Source organism: Mesoplodon bidens (assembly GCF_964165515.1).
Source record: "Mesoplodon bidens genome assembly, chromosome: 2".
NCBI classification, from domain to species: domain Eukaryota; kingdom Metazoa; phylum Chordata; class Mammalia; order Artiodactyla; family Ziphiidae; genus Mesoplodon; species Mesoplodon bidens.
The window spans coordinates 34893015-34917017 of record NC_138177.1 but is presented as its reverse complement, the minus strand read 5'-3'; the positions used below and the strand labels follow the sequence as shown (position 1 = coordinate 34917017).

Here is a 24003-nt window from a genome sequence, read left to right as displayed (position 1 = left end):
TCTTGGTTTCACTATCCGCTCAATGGGGAGAACAATCCTGACTTAGATGAAAGATCTCTTATAAGGCATAGAGAGTAAAGGATGGCTGTAGACTACAGTTAGCTGGCACACACGTGGGTGCCCAAGGACTCCACATATGGAGGAATGGTAAACACTTTAGGTGGGGGGAGTGGAGCGTACTCTTTGCAAAATGTTCTGTGTCTGAGAGCTGCCACAAGCTGGGTGAAGGAGGTTAGCCTTGTTTCCCATAAAGCGGTAAACTGGGGCACTTGTGCTTGGGAGATTCATTTATTTGTCCGTAAAACACTTAATAAGGTGTCCACGCTGTACCAGGAGGCTTGGGGCTAAGTTAGGGGGATGCTTTGATGGGAGAGAGAATGCTCATGTGACCTGGGACGGTGAGGCTCTGTACATACCCATAAAAGGAAAGGTAGTTTAAAAGATTATAATGTCCACTCAGCTATGGTAGATTCTTGACAGACCTGTTTTCAGCTAGCTTAATTCTCATTCTTCTCCAAAACACTCTTTGCATTTGACTGCTAAAAGAAAAACACTCTTTTATTCTACTCACAACACTTCTGACACTAAATGGGTGGGTTTTTGTTCCCCACACTAACCAATTTTCCAACTCTTCGGACACCAGCTGGGTGTCCTACAATTTAATGATGACCCTACCTACCTGGAGTTAGTGCAGACCCCACAGGTTGAGGGCTCAGTCCCATAAGACTGGCTCCCACTTCGGATGCCAGTAGCAAGTCCCGGGTTGTCACCTGTGCTTCTGAACAACCAGCTATAGGTTGGGGTTTCCATAGCCCGCTCCTCAGTTTCAATAATTGGCTATAATAGCTCACAGATTTCAGGGAAACAGTTGCTTACATTTGCCTGTTTATTTTGAAGGATACGATAGAGGAAACAGGTGAGCATCCAGATGAAGAGATACATAGGATGTGGTCTGGAAGGGTTCTAAGCACAGGGGCTTCTGTTCACGTGGAGCTGTGGTACACCACTCTCCAGACACATGGACATTCACTATCCACAAGCTCTTCGAATCTCCTACTTTAGGGATTTTTTTAATGGAGGCTTCACTGCCTAGGCATGATTGATTATTAACTCAATCTCCAGGTCCTCTCCCTCTTCCAGAGGACAGGGGTAGGGCTGAAAGTGCCAAGAGTCAATCATGGCCTTGTCTTTTTAGTGACCAATCCCCACACAGGACCCCACACAGGAGCCCACCAAGAGTTACCTCATTAGAACAAAAGATGCTCCAACACCTAGAAAATTCCGAAGGATTTAGGAGTTCTGTGTAAGATACTCCTATTACCCTCAGCACTCAGGAAATTACAAGAATTTAAGGAGCTCTTGTTCAGGAACCAGTGGCAGAGACCAGCGCATCTTTCTTATTATGACCCAGCCAGCTTTAGCATCACCATAGTGATGGAATTCATTCATTCATTCATTTGTTCAGTTACATGCTTAAAGGTGGCTATGGAGCCATATGTTTATTTCTCAAGATTCTCCCTGATTGGGGCCAACTGGGGAAAAAATGAGCTCAAACTGACAGTGTTTTGGGGATGCTCTCACTCATTGAGTGGTTAGTGAGAATTCGCTTATTTACAATTATGTTGTCTCCTTTCTATGCCAAATGCAAACATCTCTCAGCTATATATGGAAAACCATCCTAAAGTGATTTATTTGTAGGTGATAAAAATACCCTGATAAAGCAGTGAAAGTGCTTAGGATATTTAGATGGAACAGACCAAGGACCTGTGACTCACTCTGTTGGGAATGTTTTCTCAGTGGGGCCCATGGAAGATAAACAAGGCTTTTCCTAGCTTTGTCATACCCTCTTGCTGTTCTCTATAGACAAAGTCACTGGATCTCTGTTGACTTTGAAAAGTCAAGTAAAATTCTACTTGTAAAATTAGAATAATAATTACTATCAGGTGAATCTTAAAAACTCACTAGGTTTTTCCCCTATTTCCAATAGACTTTCTGACATTCAATGTTCTGTCATTTCCACAATATCTCTGCTTCAGCAAAGCTGTGCCCAACACTGTATCCAAAGTGCCTTGCTTGATTCAAGCTCTGAGCTTCTGTTCAGGACAGGTGCATTGGTCCTGACTTGATTCATATCATGTCTTCTTTCTGGAATGTTCTTTTCCCCTTCTCTACTCCCTGAAATACTAGTTATTCTGCAAAAATCAGCATGAGTCTCTCTTTGATAAAGGCTTCCCATAATTGCACTGTATCACATAGATATTCCTCATCTCCAAAGTCCCACAGTTCTTGTTACCTAACTTGCATCATTTTATATTACTTAGCTATTTGCTCTGTGTTTATTTTTCCTCCCAGCTAGATGGTAAGGCCATGTATAGGAGGTACTCTTTCTTATGTGTCTTTTGTTAGAGCCCTTGGCTTTGTTGGAGCCCAGAACAATGCTCTGCTCATCAAAGATACTCAATAGTTACAGAATAAATGCGGAAGTCCTCATTTGCTGAGATTCACTAAGTCCTGAGCTCTTTTGGTGACTCACACTGGGAAGGGTTTTTCAATGGATTGTCCTTTTCTTTCTAGCTTTTCTGCATGGTGGAGTAGAAAGAACATAAACTTTGGTGTCACAGAATCCACCAGTTATTCATTAAATGCCCACAGCCAAGTTTTATTCAAAAGCCCTTAAACATCGGCTGCCTCATCTGCATTGTAGAGATAATACTTTTAAGAGTACAAGAAATTACTTTTGTAGGGAAGCTGGCACGGTGTTTGGCACCGAGGAGATGCTTCTTCTTGCTCCCCGCTTGGACTCCACCCAGGCTGTACCTTCTCCTCTGCCTTTAATAGTTAGTTCCCAAGTACTGGTTCTGTTCAGTGATATCCTGATTAATGATAGGTTTCTAAGGAAGCTCAGCTTGGTGCAAACAAACTGACAAAAACCTCCTCTAAATCTCGTGAAGCAGAGCTGTCTGGGTACATTAGCATGACAAAGCCACCTCAGGATACAGCTATTTGTCCCATTCCAGTCGAAGAGGGAGCCATGTTGGCTCAGTAAAATGACCTAGTGTTCTAAATATATCTGGATCCACAGCCTCTTCTTTCTGTGCTTTCCTTCCTCCTTCCCCTCCTCCACAACCAGAGATTCCTCCATGAGTTTGCCTCCACCCCACCACAAAAACTGTGAAGGATCTGATACAATTAACGCTCTTTGATTAACTGATTGTACTTGAATGTGAATGGGTTTTAGCCAATGTGTTACCCCAACCAGCAGTTATATTTTAAGCCTTTTCAGTTTATGATGGTGTAAGAAACTTTGTCCCATGATAAGAGATCTCCCACATTAGCAAGCAGAGAGGTTTTCTAGAGAAGGAGAATTCTTCAATCCCAATATGCCAGCTCCAAGGTTGACCTTGAACATCAACCAAAATTTAGCCTTTTTAAGGTGATAGGATATGTTTGTTCAGAAGAAGCATCTCTCCTTTCCCCATGGCTCTGTTCCCTCTTCTCCTGGGAAGAGTTGACCTGAGCTGGGTTCTGGAGCTTGTTCTGGTAGCTGGCAGGGACTAGACAGAGAAGTGAGTACTGGTACTGTAGGCCCCTTTCAGCCTCAGAGGGTTCTGTTCCCTGCCATTGTACCCTGGAAGGCATGTCCTCCCTCCCCTGAGGGAGGTATCTTAACCTCATTCTAAATCCTATCCTTATCATTTTCTGTTGGAAGACCCATAGATGCACATTTTATGTTTTCCAATACACTAGATGCTCTTTTAGTTATCATTTCATTAGCAGACTTTCTACCCTCTAAAAATCCTCATAAATCCCAACAGGTAGAGTGGCATGGTAGGAAGAGGATTAGGGTGTGGGGCAGGAGATCCAGGTTTACTTTGACTATACAGCCATCCTTGGTCCTCAGCATTCTCCAGGCCCAGCTCTGGGTGCCGGGCAACCAGAGACAGTTAACACCAACCCTGCGCCTTCACAGACAAGTGTTCCAGCTCTGCCTTGAGGTCATAGTGACCTTGGACAAGTGCATTTGCCTCTCTGGGTTATGTGCAGAATGATGGCATTGGAGGAGGTGAATCGAACGCCCATTCCAGCCATAGATCTTATGAATCTGTGTGCAGCAGACCTGCATCTGAGAATTAATACTTCAAAGTGATATTTTCATACTGTAACAACCCTTCTTGTCTGACATCCTTGAACTTTTTTCTTTGTCTCTTACACTATTTCCGTCTTTGTTAATAATGTCTATGCTGAGAAACAGCCTGTGATCAGGACCTCTGCTCTTCACTATGAGGTATTTGCTAGAATTAGAGGTAGCCTGTTCCCCTTGGTTTCTCCTTTCTGAATCATGTATCTCTCTTGATTCTTCCTCCTGTCTTCGCCAGCCCTTTGACTTGCATGTGTTATTAATACCTCTTTGTTTAGTTCCCCTTAATATAATTGCTCAGCATTTGTGTTGTGCTCTTTCCAATCACATCCCCATAGACTTCTTCCTTACACTTTCCTGATTAGCTTTTTCTAGTTCAGTGGTTCTCAACCAGGGGTGATTTTATCCCCCCTCCCCAAGGAACATTTGGCAAGGTCTGGAGACATTCTGGTTGCCACAGCTGAATGATGACTGCTACAGACGTCTGGTGGTTACAGGCCAGAGATGCTGCTAAACATCCTCCAATGTACAGGGCAACTCCTGCAACAAAGAAGTGTGAGGTCCAAAATGTCAGTCGTGCTGGCATTTTAGAAACTCTCATATAACCATTTTTAATTCTGCAAGTGCAGGAACCAAATACGTCCATTTCCATGTGAATAGCATGCAGCCTAGGACTACATAATAAGAAAGAGGAATTATTTATTATTGTTTGACTGACTAACCCCTGTGTTGGTAAACAGAGCCACTATTACTGCAAATTTAGTCATGTTACAATTTTGTAACTGCATCCAGAAAGGGAGGCCTGCCTAAAACCACTGTTTGATATTCCGTATAATAACTTTGACATGTCTAAAGGCTGTACTATTGAGATACTTAACCAAATGCATGAAGACTAAAGACCCTCAAGCAAGCCAGCTGAGATATGTTCAAAAGAGGACACAACACCTGAGAATAGCCACAAGGACTGCAGCAGTGACTTCTGAGGCGTGGGGTGCCTGCTGTGAGTGAAACAGTGAACAAAAACCTGGAGTGGGATGGGATTTAATTTGATGACAAATTTTAGCACAGTGTCATGTCCTATTAATGGGCCACAGTGATACTTTATAAGAAGACAGGTCATCTAGTCTGGCATTTGTTTTGCTTTCTTTTATAATTCTCAAGTTAGGCTGGAAGACTGTCTATAAGCCTGTGATAAAATATTCTAGAACCATGCTTGTAAAACTTTAATGTGCATATGAATCGCCTGGAGATATTGTTAAAATGCAGAGTATCTTTAAGTGCTTCTGGGGTGGGGACCAAGATGTCCCATTTCTAACAAGCTACAGTTATATATACTATACATATGGGTGCTGCTGGACCATGGGCACACTTGGAGTGACAAGGTTTTTAGAATGGTAAAGCCAGAAAGTATTTTGAAGGTTACTGAGCCCCACTGAACCTGTATTTCACAGATGATGAAAGTGAGGCCTGGAGTCTCTAGGGCAGGCACGGACGGAGTGTAGTGACCAGATGTCTGTGCCCAGCCCAGTTCCCACGCCTTCCCCACTCTGGCCTCACTGCTCAGTCTTTGGCAAATCACCCACTGTTGCTGGGTCTTGGATTTCTCTTTTTAGAAACAAGTGGGCTGTGGTCGCTGTGAATTCTGCTGTAGCTGAGATGTCATTTCCTCCAAGCCTCTGTCATTTGGATGCTGATGGTCACCACTGCTCATATCCTTTTTCCTATTGCCTCTTGCCTCTCGGGAACGAATCTGGGGGATGCAGGAAGCAGGGCTGGATGGGCAGAAGATTGATGATGGGCTACTGGCAGGATAAACAGGTGCCTTTTTCATTTGGTGAGCATACCTCTTTGAGATGGGCTCTAACCTTGGTCGCAAATGAATCCTGGCACCCATCATGCTGGCTCGGCCACTACTGATGTGACGAGATGCACAGAGCTTAATGTGAACTGGCACTTCTTGCTGCTGAGACCCAGGCAACATAGCGAAAGCAGCCTCTTGTGGCAGTAAGCACAGCTACCTGCCCCTCTGCATGCAGCAGAGGTTCTCTTAGGACGCCAGGGAAGGTGCTTCTGTTAATATTGCATTGGAGGGTGGCGAGAGAAGGGAAGGAAGGAGAGAGGAGACCTGCACCTTCATTCACTTGAATCTCTTCATTATTCATCTCCTATAGTGTCTTCCCTAGCATCTTGTTGCCTTTCAGGTCATTGTTATAACTAACCACTATGGTTAGCTTTGGACATCCCTCTGGGAGTTCCTAAGACATTTCTCACAACTCGTTTGAAAATAATGATTCCACCTCTTCTCATAGGGTGGTCATTATTGCTAAAGTTTCCTCTCCCTCCTGTATGCATTCTTGACACTTCTTCTTTGCGTTCTATAGTAGCATCCAATGAAGCCATTTTTAAAACTTGAGGGAAAAAAATCAATATTTTAAGCAATGAAAATCCATTGTTTTTCACAGGATTTCTCTTTGAGGATTTTTGCAGACGTCAGACCATAAATTCCCTTTGTGTCCCTTTGAAGTATTAAGGAGAGTAGCTCTTTTTATTCCATTTTGAATAATAATAAAAGTGAAACATGGCAATTTAGTGTTGGCCTAAATTCAGTCCTTGGGTTGGTGGGGAGAGGACCCACATCAGGAACAGAAGCAGGTTATCTGGTTGGAATCTAGACACCCGGTAATTCTCAACTCCAGTGAGGTTGCTCCCAGTAGTGAATTAGGCAGGGCTTCAGGGGTGGGAGACCATTGTTCTCTAATAAGATCAGAACTGTAAGAGCTGATGAGACCCACGAGGTGGAACAGGAGTGGATAATGAGTGGTGCAGAGGTCAGAGAGGGGCAACTGCTTTCCCGGGCCCACGTTTCAGAAGCAAGAAGGCACTCAGTGAAATGAAAATGTAACCCATTTAGTGTTGATGAAATGACATTCTTATGTTTGCCATCCATTACTAATCTGAGGATCTCAGTGCTCCTTGGAAGCATGGAGGCCAGCCACATACACGGAATGATGAATTTTGAAGGTGTTAGAGCAATAGATTGGAATTTGTGGCTCCAGACATTGGTGCCCTCATTTCTGCTACTCTTATCTGTAATCAATAAATGCGTTCAAGGCACATTCCCTGGGTGGCTACAGCAGGCTCAGCATAGGTACAGATGATTTTGTCCCCCTATGCATCTGGTACATAACAAGTACTCAGAATAAGTGTTGAATAAATCAATATGTGAATAAATTAGTGTATAAACTAAAGCAAGTGGACCTATTCCTTACCCTCATGCAGCTTTCAGAAGTGTGTAGTCTGTAGAGAATTGGTCACATTCTTGTGTCCCCCCTCAAAAATAAAAATAAACTAGACCTTTACAGGGCTAACCTGTGAACTCATCCATTTGGATAACTAGAAATGCTTACCTACAAATTACCGTTAGATATTTAAGCCTTTACATTAGCTGGACTGCAGATAGAATAATGGCTTTCATCTTTGTTCTGACGGTATTCAATGTGCAAGTAATGTTAATCACAAGAGATAGCCCTGTTCCTGTCCCACCATTATGCCTTGACCATCTCTATCCTTACTTTCCTATCAGCAGTTAGAGGGAAGAAAGAGGCAATGATGAGATATTTGGATTATTGGGCATTCATGCTTACACAGCACATGGATTTTGTACCATGCATTCTGTTAGGTAGAGGAGAAATGTTTCAGTCTCAAAAAATAAACTAATATTTTTTGAGGTGACAGAATTTTGTGGACAGAGAAGAGCTTGGGCTTTGTATCCAGACAGACCCTGTTTTGAATTCTGTCTATGGGTGACTGCTATCCAGTTACTTAACTTCTCTAAGCCTAGGTTTTCTTTGGACGGTGGGGAAGTTTAGAAACTGTAAACTGCCTAGCACATAATTGTTGATCAATAGCTGTTTTTCTTCTGATTATTACTTAGGTCAGTAACTGAGGTATTCGTGCAGATACCACAGTTGGACAACTAAGGTGATGTACATGATTAAAAACAAGATTCAATAGGATGGGTACATGTGTTCCTGACTCTAGGATATTAGGGCCACTCTAAAAGCAATCTTTCAGAGTAGACTGTGTGATCAACTGTGCTTTATGAACTAACCTGAAATGATTCTTTTGCCGGAGAATCTGCCCCAAGCCAGGTGACACATAGAGGGAGAATACCAACACTGGAACATCTCCCTCATCTTTTTACCCCTTCTCACTCTGGGTATAAATATCCATTAACACCTATAATCCTACTTGGAATCTGCAGAAGCGAACATACGTGATTCCAGGTCTTAACAATGAACAGCTTTGTTGGCATTGTAGCAGTTACACCTGTTAAACACAGGCAGTTCGCTCAGCAACTGCTAGAACAGATACCAAGGCAGGGTACTGGGTGGTTTGCAGAGAGGAGTTACATTAGCTTTGTTTTTCCATCAGGGCCTTTGGAGTCCAGGGACCCAGCTGCACCCCAGCTTATACTTGGGCCTTGGTGAAATTCTTGATTATTGCTTCCAGCCTCTTATTTTGAATATTTTGTTGAAAGTATGATCTTAATGAGGAACTGAACCCCTGTTGCTTGTGTACCTGCACTTTCCTTCTGATGAATGAGCTTAGGAGATTTTGGGGTGAGCAGGAGGCAAGTAGGGATTCAGCCCCAGAATCACAAAGCCATGTGAATAAAGCTGCAGGATGGGGAAAGCAGACTGTCACCATACTTCTTTGGTGACTTCATTTGCTCCTTGATCATCTCTCCTTGGTGATGATTAAATCCAAATGGAAGATAGTAATTTTTAGCTTGAAAGAAGTGAGTCTTCTTAGCCAAGGTAAGAATCATATTTCCTACTCATGAGGGAAAGGAGCTGGATATTTTTATTTATCTTTATTTGTTTGCATGTTTTTAGAAATGCAATACTCTCCCTACCTCCTTCAATTATAAAGGTAATATATGTTCACAGCATTTGTGTCAGAAAAAAACAGAAAAGCATATAGAAGAAAAATCGCTCGTAACCTCATCAACCAGGTAACCCTGTTGACATGGAGACATAGTTCCTTCTTTTTAAGCATAGTTTTTACCTACTTGAAATACTATTGTACACATAATTTAAAATCTTGGGTTTTCATTTAAAACTTTAAACAAATCCTATATTATCAAAATCTAAAAATACTAACTTTATAAATTCTGAGAATGCAGTGGATGGATATAGATGGTTTACTATTAAATTCTCGGTGCCTAGCAAATAAATGTTTGTTGAATAAAATGAACGAAGATATTCTAATCATATGGATGTTCGGTTTTCTACTGAATGATATTCACATTTCCAGTTTGTTTGCTTTTAAACATAATGCTGCAGTTAACGTGCTTGGTATAATAAACTTCTTTTGTACTTCTAATGATTTTCTTCTGACAGTTTCCCAGAAGTGTAATTATACACTCGGTCAAAAGGATATGAGCATTTTTAAAGTTCTTGGAACATATTACCAAATTGCTTTCCAGAAAGGTTGCATTAATTTATACTTCCACAAGAGGTATGTGAGAGGCACATTTCACTGTACCCGAGGCAGATAGCGAGTTAGCAAACACCAAGGACCACTCAGGCAGCTTCATCCATCTAAAGAGGATGGACAAGAACAACTTCTGGTGAACTGAGGGGAAGGTGTTTTTAAATAGGATCTGAAGAGTGAAATGTGTCATGTACTTTGACTAAAAAATGCAATAAGTGCAAAATGGGGCTCAGAATAGAGAAAAAACATTAAAGGAAAACTAAAATATGTAGCAGAAGCTCAATATGAGCTTCTGCTCAAATATGAGCAGAAGCTCAAGGGACCTAACTGCCAGCCCCTGCAAGCCTCCAAGAGGAGGCTCCATGCTAGGATCTAACAGTAACCTTGTCTGCCTTCACCACTCAGTGTCAAACACTTTAGCACGGACCAGGCTCGTGCCAAACTCTCTGGGTGACACTAATCCCTGATTTAATTACCCTTGACAGTGTGTGATGGGCCTTAACGAGCTAGGATCCCTAATGAGCTGCATCTTGGTGTTTTAGAGCACTACCTGAAGGGCGTGGCCCTCACCCAGGCTAACTCTGGCTCCCATCTCAGGAACCTCAGTGCAAGTGACAGGGCAGCATCTGGTGACCTGCAGAGTAATGCTTCGAAGTGGGCAGGTGACACATGATGTTTTCCTGGCCCTAAATCATTAGCAAGTAAGTACTGCAGGGACAATTTTAAGAGTGTAGGCATTATGTGGGTGCATGCCATTTTCCCTGCCAAGCAGTCATCTTCCCGAGGACAAGGACCATTTTGCTTTTGTGCTGCTCATTACAAGTCTCCTTATTGACAGGGCTGGGTGGGAGGGTGTGCCTGCTGGTTACTCTGGAGGGATATCCTAACCTTATAACCAGGGTTACATAAACCGCCCTATCCAGCAAGATTTAGCCCTGGTCTTCTTTGTTAACCATGGCAAGATTACTATTTTGAAAAAGGAACTTCAATGAGAAGAAACATTAGAAAGAGAAACAGTCAAATGAATTCGAAAAAGTAGATGAGTTTGCAAAGTAAGGTTTAGCCATGAATGAGACTGTCTGTTCACAAGCTCTATGACCTTGGGACAAAGCAGCATAGATCCTTTCCAACAACCTGCTTCTCTGTCTGCTGGGATCCTCAGATCCTACAAAAGCTGCTCTCCAGTCTTATTTCTGCATGTCTCATCTCCCGAACCTATTCGCCTGTCTTTAAACTGATTTTTAATTTGATGTGGAAGCTACAATTATCTCTTTCATTCATGTCTGGTCCCCAGCATCCAGGATGTAAATTTCTCCCGTGGAATTCAGACCAACTTGTTCTGTGAACTCAATGATTATACGGCCCTGGAAATTATACCCTCATCCCTTACACATGCTTACTGGGATTTTTAGTATTTCCTGAAGCTTACTCATTATTTTGTTTCCCCAGTAAGATGAATCCTATCATCTGGTGAAATGAGGTATCTTCATCTACTGGTCTTAAAGGCTGATAGTGGCACCATCTTTCCTTGGAGCTCGTTTTGCACTTTTGACAAACAGGGGCTGATTCTTTCTCTGTTCTTACCCTCACACTTCTTTTTTGACTGTTTATCGCATTCCTGTTTCATGCTGATGGGAAATTCCAACCTTTATGTTATATTCAGAGCAGAGACAAGTGAGCACTAGGTCCTAAGGTCAGTGGCTGATGCAGACTTTACCATGTTGGGTTGCTAGTTCTACCCACTTCTCCAGTTTCTCTTCAATCCATTCTTTAAATTAAATCACTCTTTCCGTCCATGCCCAAAAGGGCCCTTTTGATTCTTGTCTAACACCTAAAGAGTATAAACATACTGTTGAAATCACAGAGGAAAGAGAAGAGTCATGTTTTTACACGTTTCTTCTAGATTTTAATTTAGAGTTGCTTATAAGAGCTTGTACTTTGTGCATACACGTACAAACAGACACGTACCAACTTCAAAAATAGTGGTACTGTGAGTCCCCCAAACTAAGGAGAATAATGTTTTCCAATTTACAAGCCTTTTAAAAGTAACTTATTTGACTTTTGAAAGCAATATACGATAATCTGACGGCAAAAATTTAACTCTCTAATAATATTTGACTTTTAGAATTTTGATTCAATTAAGCAAACATTAAATGTGGTTTGCAGTTTTTGAATTTGGAAAGGCCAATCCCAGGCATAGAATTCCTATTGTGCATAATAAGGAAATTTGGGGTGAGTATAACTTACAGATTCAAGAATCTCTGGAGAGGCTTGTACCAAGATGGAAATGGATACCTTTTTTGTTTTCTTTGTATACTGTACTTCCAAGTTATGACTCCTCTTCAGAGAAGTATTATTTGCTCAAATTCATCTAATGGCAAAATACTATGTGAATAGCCTTAAATTCTTGTGTAGGGCTGCAACTAAGAAATGCTGAAGGCCGCTAAACCATTTTTGCTGTTCAATTAAACGTTACATTTGTATTATTATATTTTTTAATTAGAACTTGATGATTGCTTCACCAGGGCATTACGAGTTACTATTTGTAAAGAAATTGCATCTCTCTGGAATAAAGATCATTTTCTGTTGGTGCATAAGTTGACGTGAAAAACTACAACTACAGCAAACATTTATGTTTTGGATCATATGCATACAGGATGTGGTTGACCTGACAAACTGTTTAAATAAATCATCAAAATGGGCTCCATCCATCCATAGGTTTGAAAGAACTTGAGAGTGGAGTTGTAAAACTGGGGGCCAAATATGTCAGATGGCTCCTGTGTGAGCAGCCTGATTTACTGGACTGCCTGGGTCACTGTCAGGGATGCCCCAGGGGTATGCAGAAGGGGCCTCTGGGCCCTCAGATTCCTTCTACTGCAAGAAAGAGGTGAAGTGATTATAAAGAGAGGGTCATTGAATGGATACAAAGTCATATCCAGAGTTGAAGGACAGTATGGTGGTTAGGATCTTGGGTTTCAGACCCAGATGCAGTGGGTCAGATGTGCCGAAGATGTTTGATTGTGGGGAAGGCATTGCGTGTGGGCAGAATGGCAGAAAACACTATGACATGGGTGAAGAATAGGCTTAGATATCAGGGAGACGATAAATGGGTGTTTCTTGAAATAAAAAGCATTAACCGTGGGGTCTTCTAGAAAAAAAACACTTCAAAATTTTTAATTTAACATTTTAATTTTTTAAAATTAATTAATTCATTAATTTCTTTATTTGGCTGCGTTGGGTCTTCGTTGCTGCACACGGGCTTTCTCTAGTTGCGGCGAGCGGGGGCTACTCTTCGTTGTGGTGTGCGGGCTTCTCATTGCGGTGGCTTCTCTTGTTGCAAAGCATGGGCTCTAGGCACGCAGGCTTCAGTAGTTGTGGCACGTGGGCTCAGTAGTTGTGGCTCATGGGCTCTAGAGTACAGGCTAAGTAGTTGTGGCACACGGGCTTAGCTGCTCCGCGGCATGTGGGATCTTCCCGGACCAGGGCTTGAACCCGTGTCCCCTGCATTGGCAGGTGGATTCTTAACCTCTGTGCCACCAGGGAAGTCCCCTACATTTTAATATTTTTATAGAAGGTATCAAGACCATAATGAAATTTGTTTAGTGTGCAATCGACATTAAAGCCTTCCACACATAGGAATGTCAAGCCAGTAGAAATACATTTAAGAATATCAGAGAAGATTTAGATGAGGGAATTGAAAGGTAACTTCCATAAAAACCTAAAGCTTCTTTCTTTGCTGCCCACAGAATTATGGCCTACCTGCCCAAGGTTTGTCTGATGCTTCCAAGGATTGTTTACCCCTCTTAATGCCTTTGATGCTTGTTGTATATGCTATTTATTTGACATGGGGCATATGCTAGCTTTAAAATGTTATTTACCTTTTTTTGTATATATGTTGAATCTCCAATCACATTGTCTTTTTCCTTGTGGTATGGTATCACTAGAACCTATCACAAAGCCCAGAATCCACTAGATCCTTAATAAACCATTAGTGGTATTCTTGATGATTACCTTAGTTCAGGTTCCCTAGAAAACAGGGCCTTAGGACCAAGTTCTAGAAAACAGGGCCTTAGGACCAAGTTCTGAGGCTTTATTTGCAAAGCAAGGACCACAAAAGTAAAGAGAAGGGGAATGAGAAAGGGAAGAATGAGAAGAGATGTGAGATGATGCATTACCATAATGGCTGCTGCTTCATGACACCAGCGAGAAGACACAGCAGGTCACTTGGCACACATTTTTGGCTCTGCCAAATGGGAAGTCTTTGGGCACAGCTGTACCACACCCTGGAGCAGTCCATGGAAGGGAGGAAGGAGAGATTATTTATCTGCCTGGCTCCTTCCCATCTTCTATTTTTCATTGATCAAAGTCTGCACCAGAGGAGTTAACTCCCCTGTGCTTCTGAGTTGCATCAACTGGCCCCTGCAGTGGCCACTCAGAAAGCCAGATCTCACACCCTGAAGTGTGCTGCCCCATCTGAGCTGGAAGTTGCAAGAGATGCCAAGACTCAAGGGGTCCAGCGGCTTAGCCTGGTTGTATGTCCCTAGCCAAGGTGGAAGTCTGTCACTCCCAGACAGTAACTGGTTGGTTCCAAACTGCTTTAGGTCAATTCATCTGCCACAAAGACAGCTGGGGTGGAGCAAGCAGCTGAGGGTCTCGGAGACAGGTGCGGCCAGGGGAGTCAGATGAAGTTAATAAGATATATCTGATAGGATGATGAGGATGATGATGATGATGATGATGATGATAAAGAACCACCGCCAGCAAGAAATGGAGACAAGAAAGCACCAGAAGAGATCAGCAAGAATCAACAAACAAGTAGAAGAAATATTTAATGTAAGGATAGGGTCAACACCCTTCCATTTAGAAAGGTGAGAGACAAGAGAAGTTCTAATTATATGAACATAGATTTGTTCACAGCATCTTGGAATATGACAAATAAGGAGCATCCCTTGAAGCTTGAAGGAGAGACTTAATTTGGGAGAAATGAAAGGGGGTATTGTTACGACTTAATATAGTTGTAGTAAACACATAGACTGTATTATCCTCAGAGGTGTTACTGTCAGAAAATACAAACTGGTTGAAGAATAATTTAGGTAAGTTTATATTTTATGGAGCCATAATCGACTACTAGGTGGAAATAACGAGTGTTTAGGGTACTAGCCTAACCTTTTGAGATTGAGATCACAAAAGACAGTAATGTCCTTCCTTTAATATATTTGGTGTCACTTTCAATGACTGAATCCTGGTCTCAGTGGATCATTGGTCTGAGCCAATATAAAGTGTCTTACATATCTATTTTTATCACTAATATCCATAGTAATTTCAGGGACTTTTTGCCTTGGGGGAGAAGTGGAGGGTGCATCAGAACTGTTGTCTTCAAATCTAGGTAAGCATCCTGCATTCCTATAGAGGCACAATGTTCACTTTAAGGATTACTCTGCCTTTGTCAATACTCAGTCTTTTAAAATAAATAAATAAATAAATTTATTTATTTATTTATTTATGGCTGCCTTGGGTCTTCATTGCTGTGTGCGGGCTTTCTCTAGTTGTGGTGAGCCGGGGCTTCTCTTCATTGCGGTGTGAGTGCTTCTCACTGCAGCGGCTTCTCTTGTTGCAGAGCACGGGCTCTAGGCGCACGGGCTTCAGTAGTTGTGGCATGTAGTCTCAGTAGTTGTGTCTCGTGGGCTCTAGAGCACAGGCTCAGTAGCTGTGGTGCGTGGGCTTAGTTGCTCCGTGGAATGTGGGATCTTCCCAGACCAGGGCTCGAACCCGTGTCCCCTGCATTGGCAGGCAGAGTCCTAACCACTGCGCCACCAGGGAAGTCCCCAATACTCAGTCTTTTAGCATTTAATTCTCTACAAACCAGTGGGGAATTAAATGGGCAATCAATCCACTTGATCTTTGCATAGTCATCTGAAACACAAATATAATAAACTACATTAGTTTCATCATACTCATCCTGAACTCTAGTTCTTTGCTTAAGTTAATCTCTGTACTTGGATTTTCTTCTCTCTCTGTTTATCCAAGTCCATGCACTGAAAGGCTTAGGCCAATTCCCATTTCTCCATAAAACCTCTGACCACTTCATTCCTCATGGCCTTTCACTGCTTTAAATCATATGACATTTATTATCTTTATCATAAATACTCAGCTTTAGGCTCTTCTGAATTGGTTGCTAATCACTTTGTACATAAATCACCTTGCTCTAGCTAGATTTTAAGCCCTTTTGAGGGCAGGAGTGAGGTCGCCTCGTACTCTCAGGTAGGCCCCACATGGAGCACAATGCCAGGCACTGAGTTGTTGCTTGGTGAACACTTGCTGGGTAGCAGGTTGGCAGGTGAGAAGAGTGTGTGCTGCCATCCAGACAGACTCGGGAGAGTGGGCAGCTCACTGTAGCTACAGGTGAAAATGCTTCTTCATTGCTTTAGATAATGAAAGCAGTCCTTAATTTTCAGTGAGAGTAATAAAAGTTACTGCCCCTTTCAGTGGTGCTAACTCACTCCCATTCCTCCTCCTCCTCTGTCAAAACATGCCAGGGAATCCTAAAGACCTTCTAATTGATAATAAAGAGAACTTTTACCCGATTTTAGAAAAAGAATTTGCCTTCCCTACCTTTGTCCTCTTGATCCTCTGGGCAGTGGCTTCTGTGGTAGCTGTTAGCAAAATGCTTCAGGCAATATACATCAGATAGAGAAATCCCTCATTACTACATTCCTCCCAAGCTCAAATCTGAGATGATACTACCGAGTTTAGCCAAAGCAACATCAAGCTCACACTCAAACCTTCACCAAATCTGTGATGGGGTCTCGAGAGCCTTCATCTTTTTTCTTTTGGAGTGAATTTGGAGGGAGGGGATCCATCTGCAACAGGAGGCAGAGGAAAGACTGAAGTGAGAATGACTTGAACAGTTTGGCCTGGAACATGCTATTGAACTTCTATCAGCCCCAGTTTCATTATCTCCCAGACGCTTCTTGTGAGGATGGAGTGAGATGAAACCACATAACTGCAGGGCAAGGGAGGAGAGTTGGAGCCCCACTGGCAGGTTGAGCCTCCTACCCAGGATTCTGGCTACCTGCTTTAAGCTCATATGTCCATCTGGCAGGGAAAAGATGATGAACTATGCCCTGTGCTTCTTAGAAAGAGGACGGTGGTTTACTTGGAAGGAAGAGTCAAGCCCACAGTGCGAAGCAGCTCTTAAAGCCCTGAGATAATCAGATATGCGGCTGCAAGGCTTCCTTGAAAATGTCTCTATCGGAGAGAACAAAATTAAATGCCCTTAAATCAAACCTTTTACACAATGGACCTGTCCCTTCCTAGGCAAGATGGAAACAGGCTCGCAACTCTGGGGCTTAATTCTCTTACTTCTCTTCTCTTCACGGATCAGCCACCGAATTTGGTTTCCTGCCTGGGGTTAGCTCACAAGTGGATGCTGAGGCCTCCTGATGGCTTGGCCATGCCAATTGCTTGCTGCACCACTGACCAAGATGTAATCAGCTCACAGAGCCAGGGTGGGTAAGATGCAGCTTGAAATGGATAGCTGCTGTCGAGAAAGTCTGATGTCAAGAACCCTGAACTCTTAACACAAAGGAAGAAGTAGCCCATGGGCCACTGGGAGCCACTGGGTTGGGGTGAGGAAGATGGGGTAAGAATGTGAGGGTCTGCCTTCCATGACCTGTGATCACTATCTTTGAGATGCTGGCTTAGGGTTGTGTATTTTGGAGCCTCTGTTGCCTATCTCATCTGTAAAAAGGGAAAAATAGTACCTACCCTACCTCCTCTCTGGGGTTCTGATGAGGAGCAGATGTTCCAACATATACGCAAGAACTCAGTAAAGCATAAAAGGTGTTGGGCAGTTGCTGGATATTAATTGTCGTTAGTGGAAATGAAAGTCCAATAATGGTGATTATTTGGTCAGTTTTTCTCCTTTGTTGTAAATGAATGCTTTGAAAATTTTTGTGCAAATTTGTGTCGGCGTTCCATATTTCCCACTGACTGTTGAAATGAAGCCATAGCATGTACCGTGAGGGTTTGCTTAGGACCAGTGACAATGCTTTCTATTCAGCATATACTGGTTTCCTTGACTCCCTCTATGAAACCTTGCAGAAGAATGTTTCTTCACTCCCAGCTGGTAACTGACTCTATGGTCCAGTCCAGTCGCATGTGGTTATGTGTGGTTTTAAAATAAGTGAGGCAGACACTACTGCACTGGGCATTCCCTGAGATGTTGAGAGGTGTCCTGGCCTTGAAGCTGGGGGCTAGCGCTCCAAGGAGTACTTCAGCCATGGCCATCCCTAGAAGGAAGAAGGGGGAGGGGTCCAGAAGAGGCAATGCAGTTTAGTGTTTTGATTCTCACTATCACATTGGATCTTCTCTCTCAGCCTTTCCCATAATTTATTGCAAGCAGCTTGAGAAGACCTTTTAGATCCTGGGCATTTCTGCCTCCTGTTCCTTGCAATAAGGAGGATAATTCCTGTCACCTCCCTTGCGGGAATGCAGTGAATCTGATGAGTTAGGTAATGTCTGGACAGAACGCTGGCCCCTGTGAAGTAAGAAGGAGGGTAGGGTGGCCAAAAGCAAAAAAAAAAAAACCCCAAAACAAAAAAAACCCAAGGGGTGACATGAGTGGTCAAATCACCAGGATGAGGAGTGTGGCCCTGGCCTGACCAGCAGGCATCTGAGCTGAGTGTGGGGTTGGGGGCTGGTGAGAGGTGGGATAGGGCAGAGAGAGATGGGAGTGTCCCCACTTGACTCCTTGAAAGTCTCCTCTCTAGCACCCTTGACCTTGCAAGTTGAGGCTCGGCCCTGCTGCTACATTCTAGCACCAATCAAGTACTTCTGAGCTGCTGTTGGTCTGCTCTAGTGTCCCCGGATATTATGACTAATCGGGTTGAAGCAAAGACAGCTCCACTCTCTGAGTTTTGCTTTGAGTGGCGTCGTGCCCTGCCTCTTGAAGAATAGGTGAGACGTGGCTCCTGTCACTTCTGGTCCCCATCTCCCTGCTACTCCAAGCCTCTGGCTGACCATATTAACTCACGGGGCCTTCTCTCAGTCCCTCTGTAACACAGGGCTTACGCTCACCACCTCCTCATTGCAACTTGTTTTAAAACCACTTTGGCTCAAGGAGAATGGGATTTGGCCGGTAACAGTAGGGTTCCCATCGATCTCTTTTTTAACCCAGTAACCCCAAAGTGCTCCAGGTAGCAGCAGTACTTCTTTCCCTCAGCTTTTATGCCTCTGCTCGAGCCAAGGAATGAAACTGCCAGCTCTGTGCTAAGTGGGTCGAGAGGTCGTCTCGTTTGCTTGCATCTGCTTCAACCCTGTCGACAGTATCTGTGAGCTGTTCTGTTCCACCAAAAGGGAACCATTCCCGTTCTCCCCCAGCTTCAAACCTGACATGTTTAACCTCCCTCCCGGGTTAAATCTGGGTCCTCACCACTTTGGAAGAGCTGGGGGAAGGGAAGGAGACGGAGGCGGAAACTCTAACTTTCCCAGAGCATTTCTTTTCTGCTACGAGTAGTAAAATGCTATCTCCCTGAATTTTCACCCCAAACCTCATAAAATGTCAGAGTGGGCAGATGAGAAGCTTGTGGCTCAGAGGAGATAGCATCTTGCCCACCATCACATGGCCACCCCACTGCACACCCAGGTCCATCTGACCTCGAGGGCCGTGTTTCTCCAAAATGCCCTCTTCCTGAATTCAGGGTCACCTGGGCTCATCCTTTCATTTCCCTGCTGAGCAAACAGGGTGGGTATCACCTGTTCAGGGTCACTGACCTTTTTTTTAAGGAGCATATATCTCTCGATCTTTTACCCGGTGTCCTTCCTATAAGGCACCTAGAACTCCCTTCACCTCTGCAGGATTATGAGGATGGCTGGTGGCCCTGTCTCTGAGTCATGATTGAAATGTGAAGATCCTCATAAAGCTCACATGTGGTTTACATAGTGTGTCAGGTCAACGCCGATGTCTGACCCTGGCAAGGCTGCTCCTTATATGAAGAAGACAGCAGCAGCAGTGACAATAATAAACTAAACCAAAACCAAACAAAACCATGATCACAGGACAGACTGGTGTTAGATCTGCTGAGCTCAGTTCAGAAGAGAGAGAGGGGTCCTTGCTAAGGATCCCTACCAGGCGGCAGGAGTCTGTGCCCGGGAACTGTCTTCATCCGGTACAGCTGGAACACATCGTCCGGTCAGGTGGAAGCCCTCTTTCTAATGGCTGGGTACTTCTAATGGCTGGGCTTCTCCCATCGAATTCCTGCAGCTAAGAGGAAAGCTAAGGCAGACACCAACTTAGAAAAACTGAGAGAGTCTGTGTGAGTGAGATAAGAAGGGTGAAACTCACCGTAGAAGGAAGTGCTGTATTTCTGCAATGGAGGGCCCTCCTGTGTCTGGGAGTCATGAATATTGCATCAAAATAATAAGCTTATTTAAGAAAGGGAAAAAGAAACCCAGGAGCTGAGAGAATTAAGTAACTCCTGGGAACTAGCCTTAGGAAGGTCTTTTCAGTTTGATTGTGGAAGTAAGTTTCTGTCAGGGTTTTGCCTTGAATTTTTAACTTTGTGTGAATCCAGATCAAGAAAACCCCTTTGGGATGCCTGAGGGGAGGAGAAAGCCCTTTGTGGAAAGATGGTGGGTGGGTGACTTCATAACCAGTAGGCCTCAAGGGCACTGTCAGGTTTCTCAATGCCTGGTTTCCATACTATCTTTATGTAAAATTTCCCAGTGTTTAAATTTCATCCGGGTAGTTGAGAATGTTTTAAGATGAGTATCACTGTTGCAGCTCAGCATTTTAATACTTCAGTTAAATATCAAGGCATCACACAAACATACTTCTAGGGCACTTTCCAGCACAAGATCAGAGATAGGAGCTCCACTGCTGCTCCATTTTCCAGCTCTGAGGTCATGTTGCTGCTTCTTTTGGTGTAAAGTGGAGCAAATAAACATCAGCAAAACGTTACTGCTTTCTGGTGCCACATAGACAGGGAGGAGGAGGCTGTTTCCTGGATGACTTAACAAGTTTTTGACCATGGCTCTCTAGTGGACTGCAACAAGGTACCTGGCTTCTGTGCAAGGGAAAGGGTTCTTTCAACAGTTCCCCGCCACATCTGCCCTATTAATTTCCCTGCTATTTTAGGACTGAGGGGTAGCTTCTGCTTGATGATAGACAACAAGAAGATGCAGGTTGTTAATGCACATACCTGGGGCAGTTCTTTGTGATATTGAGAATGAGGCAAAGTGGAAGGAGGAGCAAGAATAACAACAAAAGGCAGAAGGAAAGGTAAAGGAAGCACAGAGGCATTAAAAATAGTCCGGAGCTAAATCTGCATTGTTCTGTGTGGGCAAGGCCATTCCAGGAGTATATGGAGCTATAGGAGAACTGGCTCCCAGAACTCAGCTGGTTTCAGCTTTCAAGTTGTTCAAATGAGTAGAAGGTTTGGGAGAAAAGGAGAGAAGGAGGGGGAACCAAAATACCCTTTGCATTTCTGCAGCTTCATTTGAGTTGAGAAGGGCTCTTCAGCCAGAGCCTCCAACCTGAACCTTGTTTCCATGGCAACCCACTTGCAGCCTGCAAAGCTGTAACAGCCCACTCTGGAGCTAGTGTTGCTGAACCAGAAAATGGAATGGGAGAAGTTTGGTTTCCTGGATTATTAACATTAAATATATTCACATAGAGGTATGTAGGAATCTGTATTCAGTAGTGAATGCCGTTTTTCTTCCTTGACCTGAAACATGAATTCTTTGCATTTATCTAGCATTTACTAGGCACCAGCACTGGGTGTGTTCTGGGGATAATGTGGTGAATAAGAAATAGCCTTTGACATTGATGAGGCTACCATCCCAGGAGATCTGTGCCATTCAGCATTTACATTCTGGGTGTTGCACCAGCACAGAAGAAGGCATAGCTAACTTTGATAGGGGTTAGGAAGGCTTCCCAGTGATAATGACATTCAAGAACTGACAAAGAAGTGAGTAGGAGTTTTCCAGGTGGAGAATGAGAAGAAGGGAATTCCTGTGGGAATAATATCTATTAAGTAGGAAATAAAGCAAATTATTGATTTTGTTTCTTGACATGTCTTTGAGACACCCCCCCATCCTCCATTAGATTCTGCCCTCTCTGGAGCTTCTGCCCACCAGCTGTCGAGGTTCTGGCTGCAGCATTACTACTTTGGGTTGATTTAAAGCCTATGGGCTGACAGAATTTCCCAGTCTTTCATGGGGCTCACTCATACACTTGCTTTAAGGGAAAAATGCATTTCTAGCATTATGTAGAAAGATAATACTGGTAAACCAAATGACATGAGAGGCTTAGAGGGTGGTTAGGGCTGATTTTTAAAGACAGCTTATAATGATCTATTTGAAAACTCTTTTGTTTGGGGATTAGAATACTTTCTCCCTAAGACATCCCACCATTAGTTTGACTCTTTGCATAATGACTTTTTTAAAGAGAGACATACCTGTTCTGAACTACTTTAGTGGTCTTTACTTTAACTAGCTGGTTTCTTTATGCTCCTAGAGATATACTAATTTGCATACTGACACCAAGAATATAAATATAAATTACTTCTCTCAGAGCACTGGAGAACAAGGCTCACCTCAGTAATATTCCACAGAGCCCCACTAGGATCAGTGCCAGTCATCCTGTGAACACTCCGTGCATATTAATTGGTGATAATTGAAAAATAACACCCATCATCCTTAAAGAAGAAAATCACCTCAACTGTTTGCACTTTTATCCAAAGACTATTTTATTACCTAGATTCACTAAATAATCAGATTGTCATTATCACACTCAATATTACCACAGTACTAATATATATTTAGTCTTGTATTCATTCATTCAACAGCTATGTTCAACACAATGTGCTGGGGATATAAATAGGAAAAAGAACAAGTTCTATTCTGAAGAATCTTACAATTTACTGTGTTTATGGAAGGGAGGGTGGCGATGTATAAATAAATGTAATACAGAACAAAATGAGGTAGTTGCTGGGTATGTATATGTGTGTATATATATGTGTGTGTGTATATAATGATATATATCTATATCTATATCTATATCTATATCTATATCTATATATATATAGAGAGAGATCTAGCACTGTGCCTCACAACACGTTTTGTAAGTGTAAAATGATTGATAGGATAAATAAACATACTGTAAATGTTCATAAAATAAATGATTCATTTTAATGGGTGTCCAGGGCTTTCAGGACAGAAAGGCTTTATAGAGAAAATAACATCTATGTAGAATTTCAAAGAATGAGGGCTATTTTGTAGGTATGGAGGAGAAGGGCAATCTAGGCTGAGGAAACAGCCTGGGCAAAGGCTGGGAGGTGGGCTATGATGGGTGTGCCTGGGAAAGGGTGAATGGTCCAGTGAGGAGGGATACAGTGTGAGACACCTGGAAATCAGGCACTTGGCTTTGGAGAATCTTGAACACCGTCATGCCTCAAAGTTTGGATTTTATTTTTATGGTGGGGGGTGGGTAGGCAGAAATGAGTAGTCAGTGAAGATGTTTGAGGAGGGAATTGATGCTGTATGCTTATTGCTTATTGTCTGTGTGCTCTCAGTAGAACACAGCCTCCACCAGGTGAGGCTTGTTGTCTGCTTTGTTCATGCATACACCCCAAGGGCTAACCCAGTCCTGGCACACAGCAGATCTTCAGTAGATAGCTGGTGAATGGGATTCTACCAGGGCTTTAAGAATTTGTTTCTGGGCATGATGAAAATGTTAGGAAACAGGAAGGATTTCAGGAAGGAGATGCAAGGTAGAAAGCTTTTCCAGAAGCTCAAATGAACACCTACGAGACTGAAGCTGAGAGGGACATGAGAAAGGACAATAACTGTGAATGGGGAGCTGAGGAAAGCACCAGAGAAGTTGGTCACTGAGTGAATGTGAGGGTGAGGGTCAAATATGTCCCCTGTATGATTAAAACTAAACAGCTGGCTAGGACTGCCATTAACTAAGGCTCAGAACTCCGAGGGAGGAGTTGCCCCCAAGTTGAGGGTGGGGAGAAGTTGAGAAGAGAGAGACAATGGCTTTGCTTTTGGAAAAGTTGAATTTGAGGTGCACTTGGGAAATTCATGTGGACACTCAAAGGGACAATTGGGGAGTGGGGCTCAGTTTGGGACAGGAGGACTGGAGTGAAGGATATGGGAGTCATTAGGATAAAGGTAATAATGAAAATGCAGACAGTAGGGGCCCTGGGTCTCTGGGGAGGGCATGGAGAGCAAGACTGACAAGGATGGGACACAGAATCTGAGGAAGGTTTGCTTGGCATAGGTAGGAAATTCAAAAGCTTGAGAATTGGGAAGCCAGGACTAAATTAGGAAAATGGAGAGTCAAATAAGTCAGGAGAGTG

General features: G+C 43.1%; 1 protein-coding gene and 1 pseudogene across 3 annotated transcripts in view; both read left to right on the top strand.

The window, feature by feature from the left end:
* ASTN1 (astrotactin 1) overlaps nt 1-24003 on the top strand; it is a gene marked incomplete at both ends in the record, with an annotated part of 328640 nt that overhangs the window by 32297 nt on the left and 272340 nt on the right. The window lies entirely within an intron of this gene.
* LOC308612418 (casein kinase I-like) overlaps nt 9922-24003 on the top strand; it is a 40505-nt pseudogene continuing 26423 nt past the window's right edge. Inside the window, exons 1-3 of the transcript in view lie at nt 9922-10015; nt 10180-10299; nt 14063-14169. The product of the transcript in view is annotated as a casein kinase I-like (transcript). The remainder of the gene's footprint in view (nt 10016-10179; nt 10300-14062; nt 14170-24003) is intronic.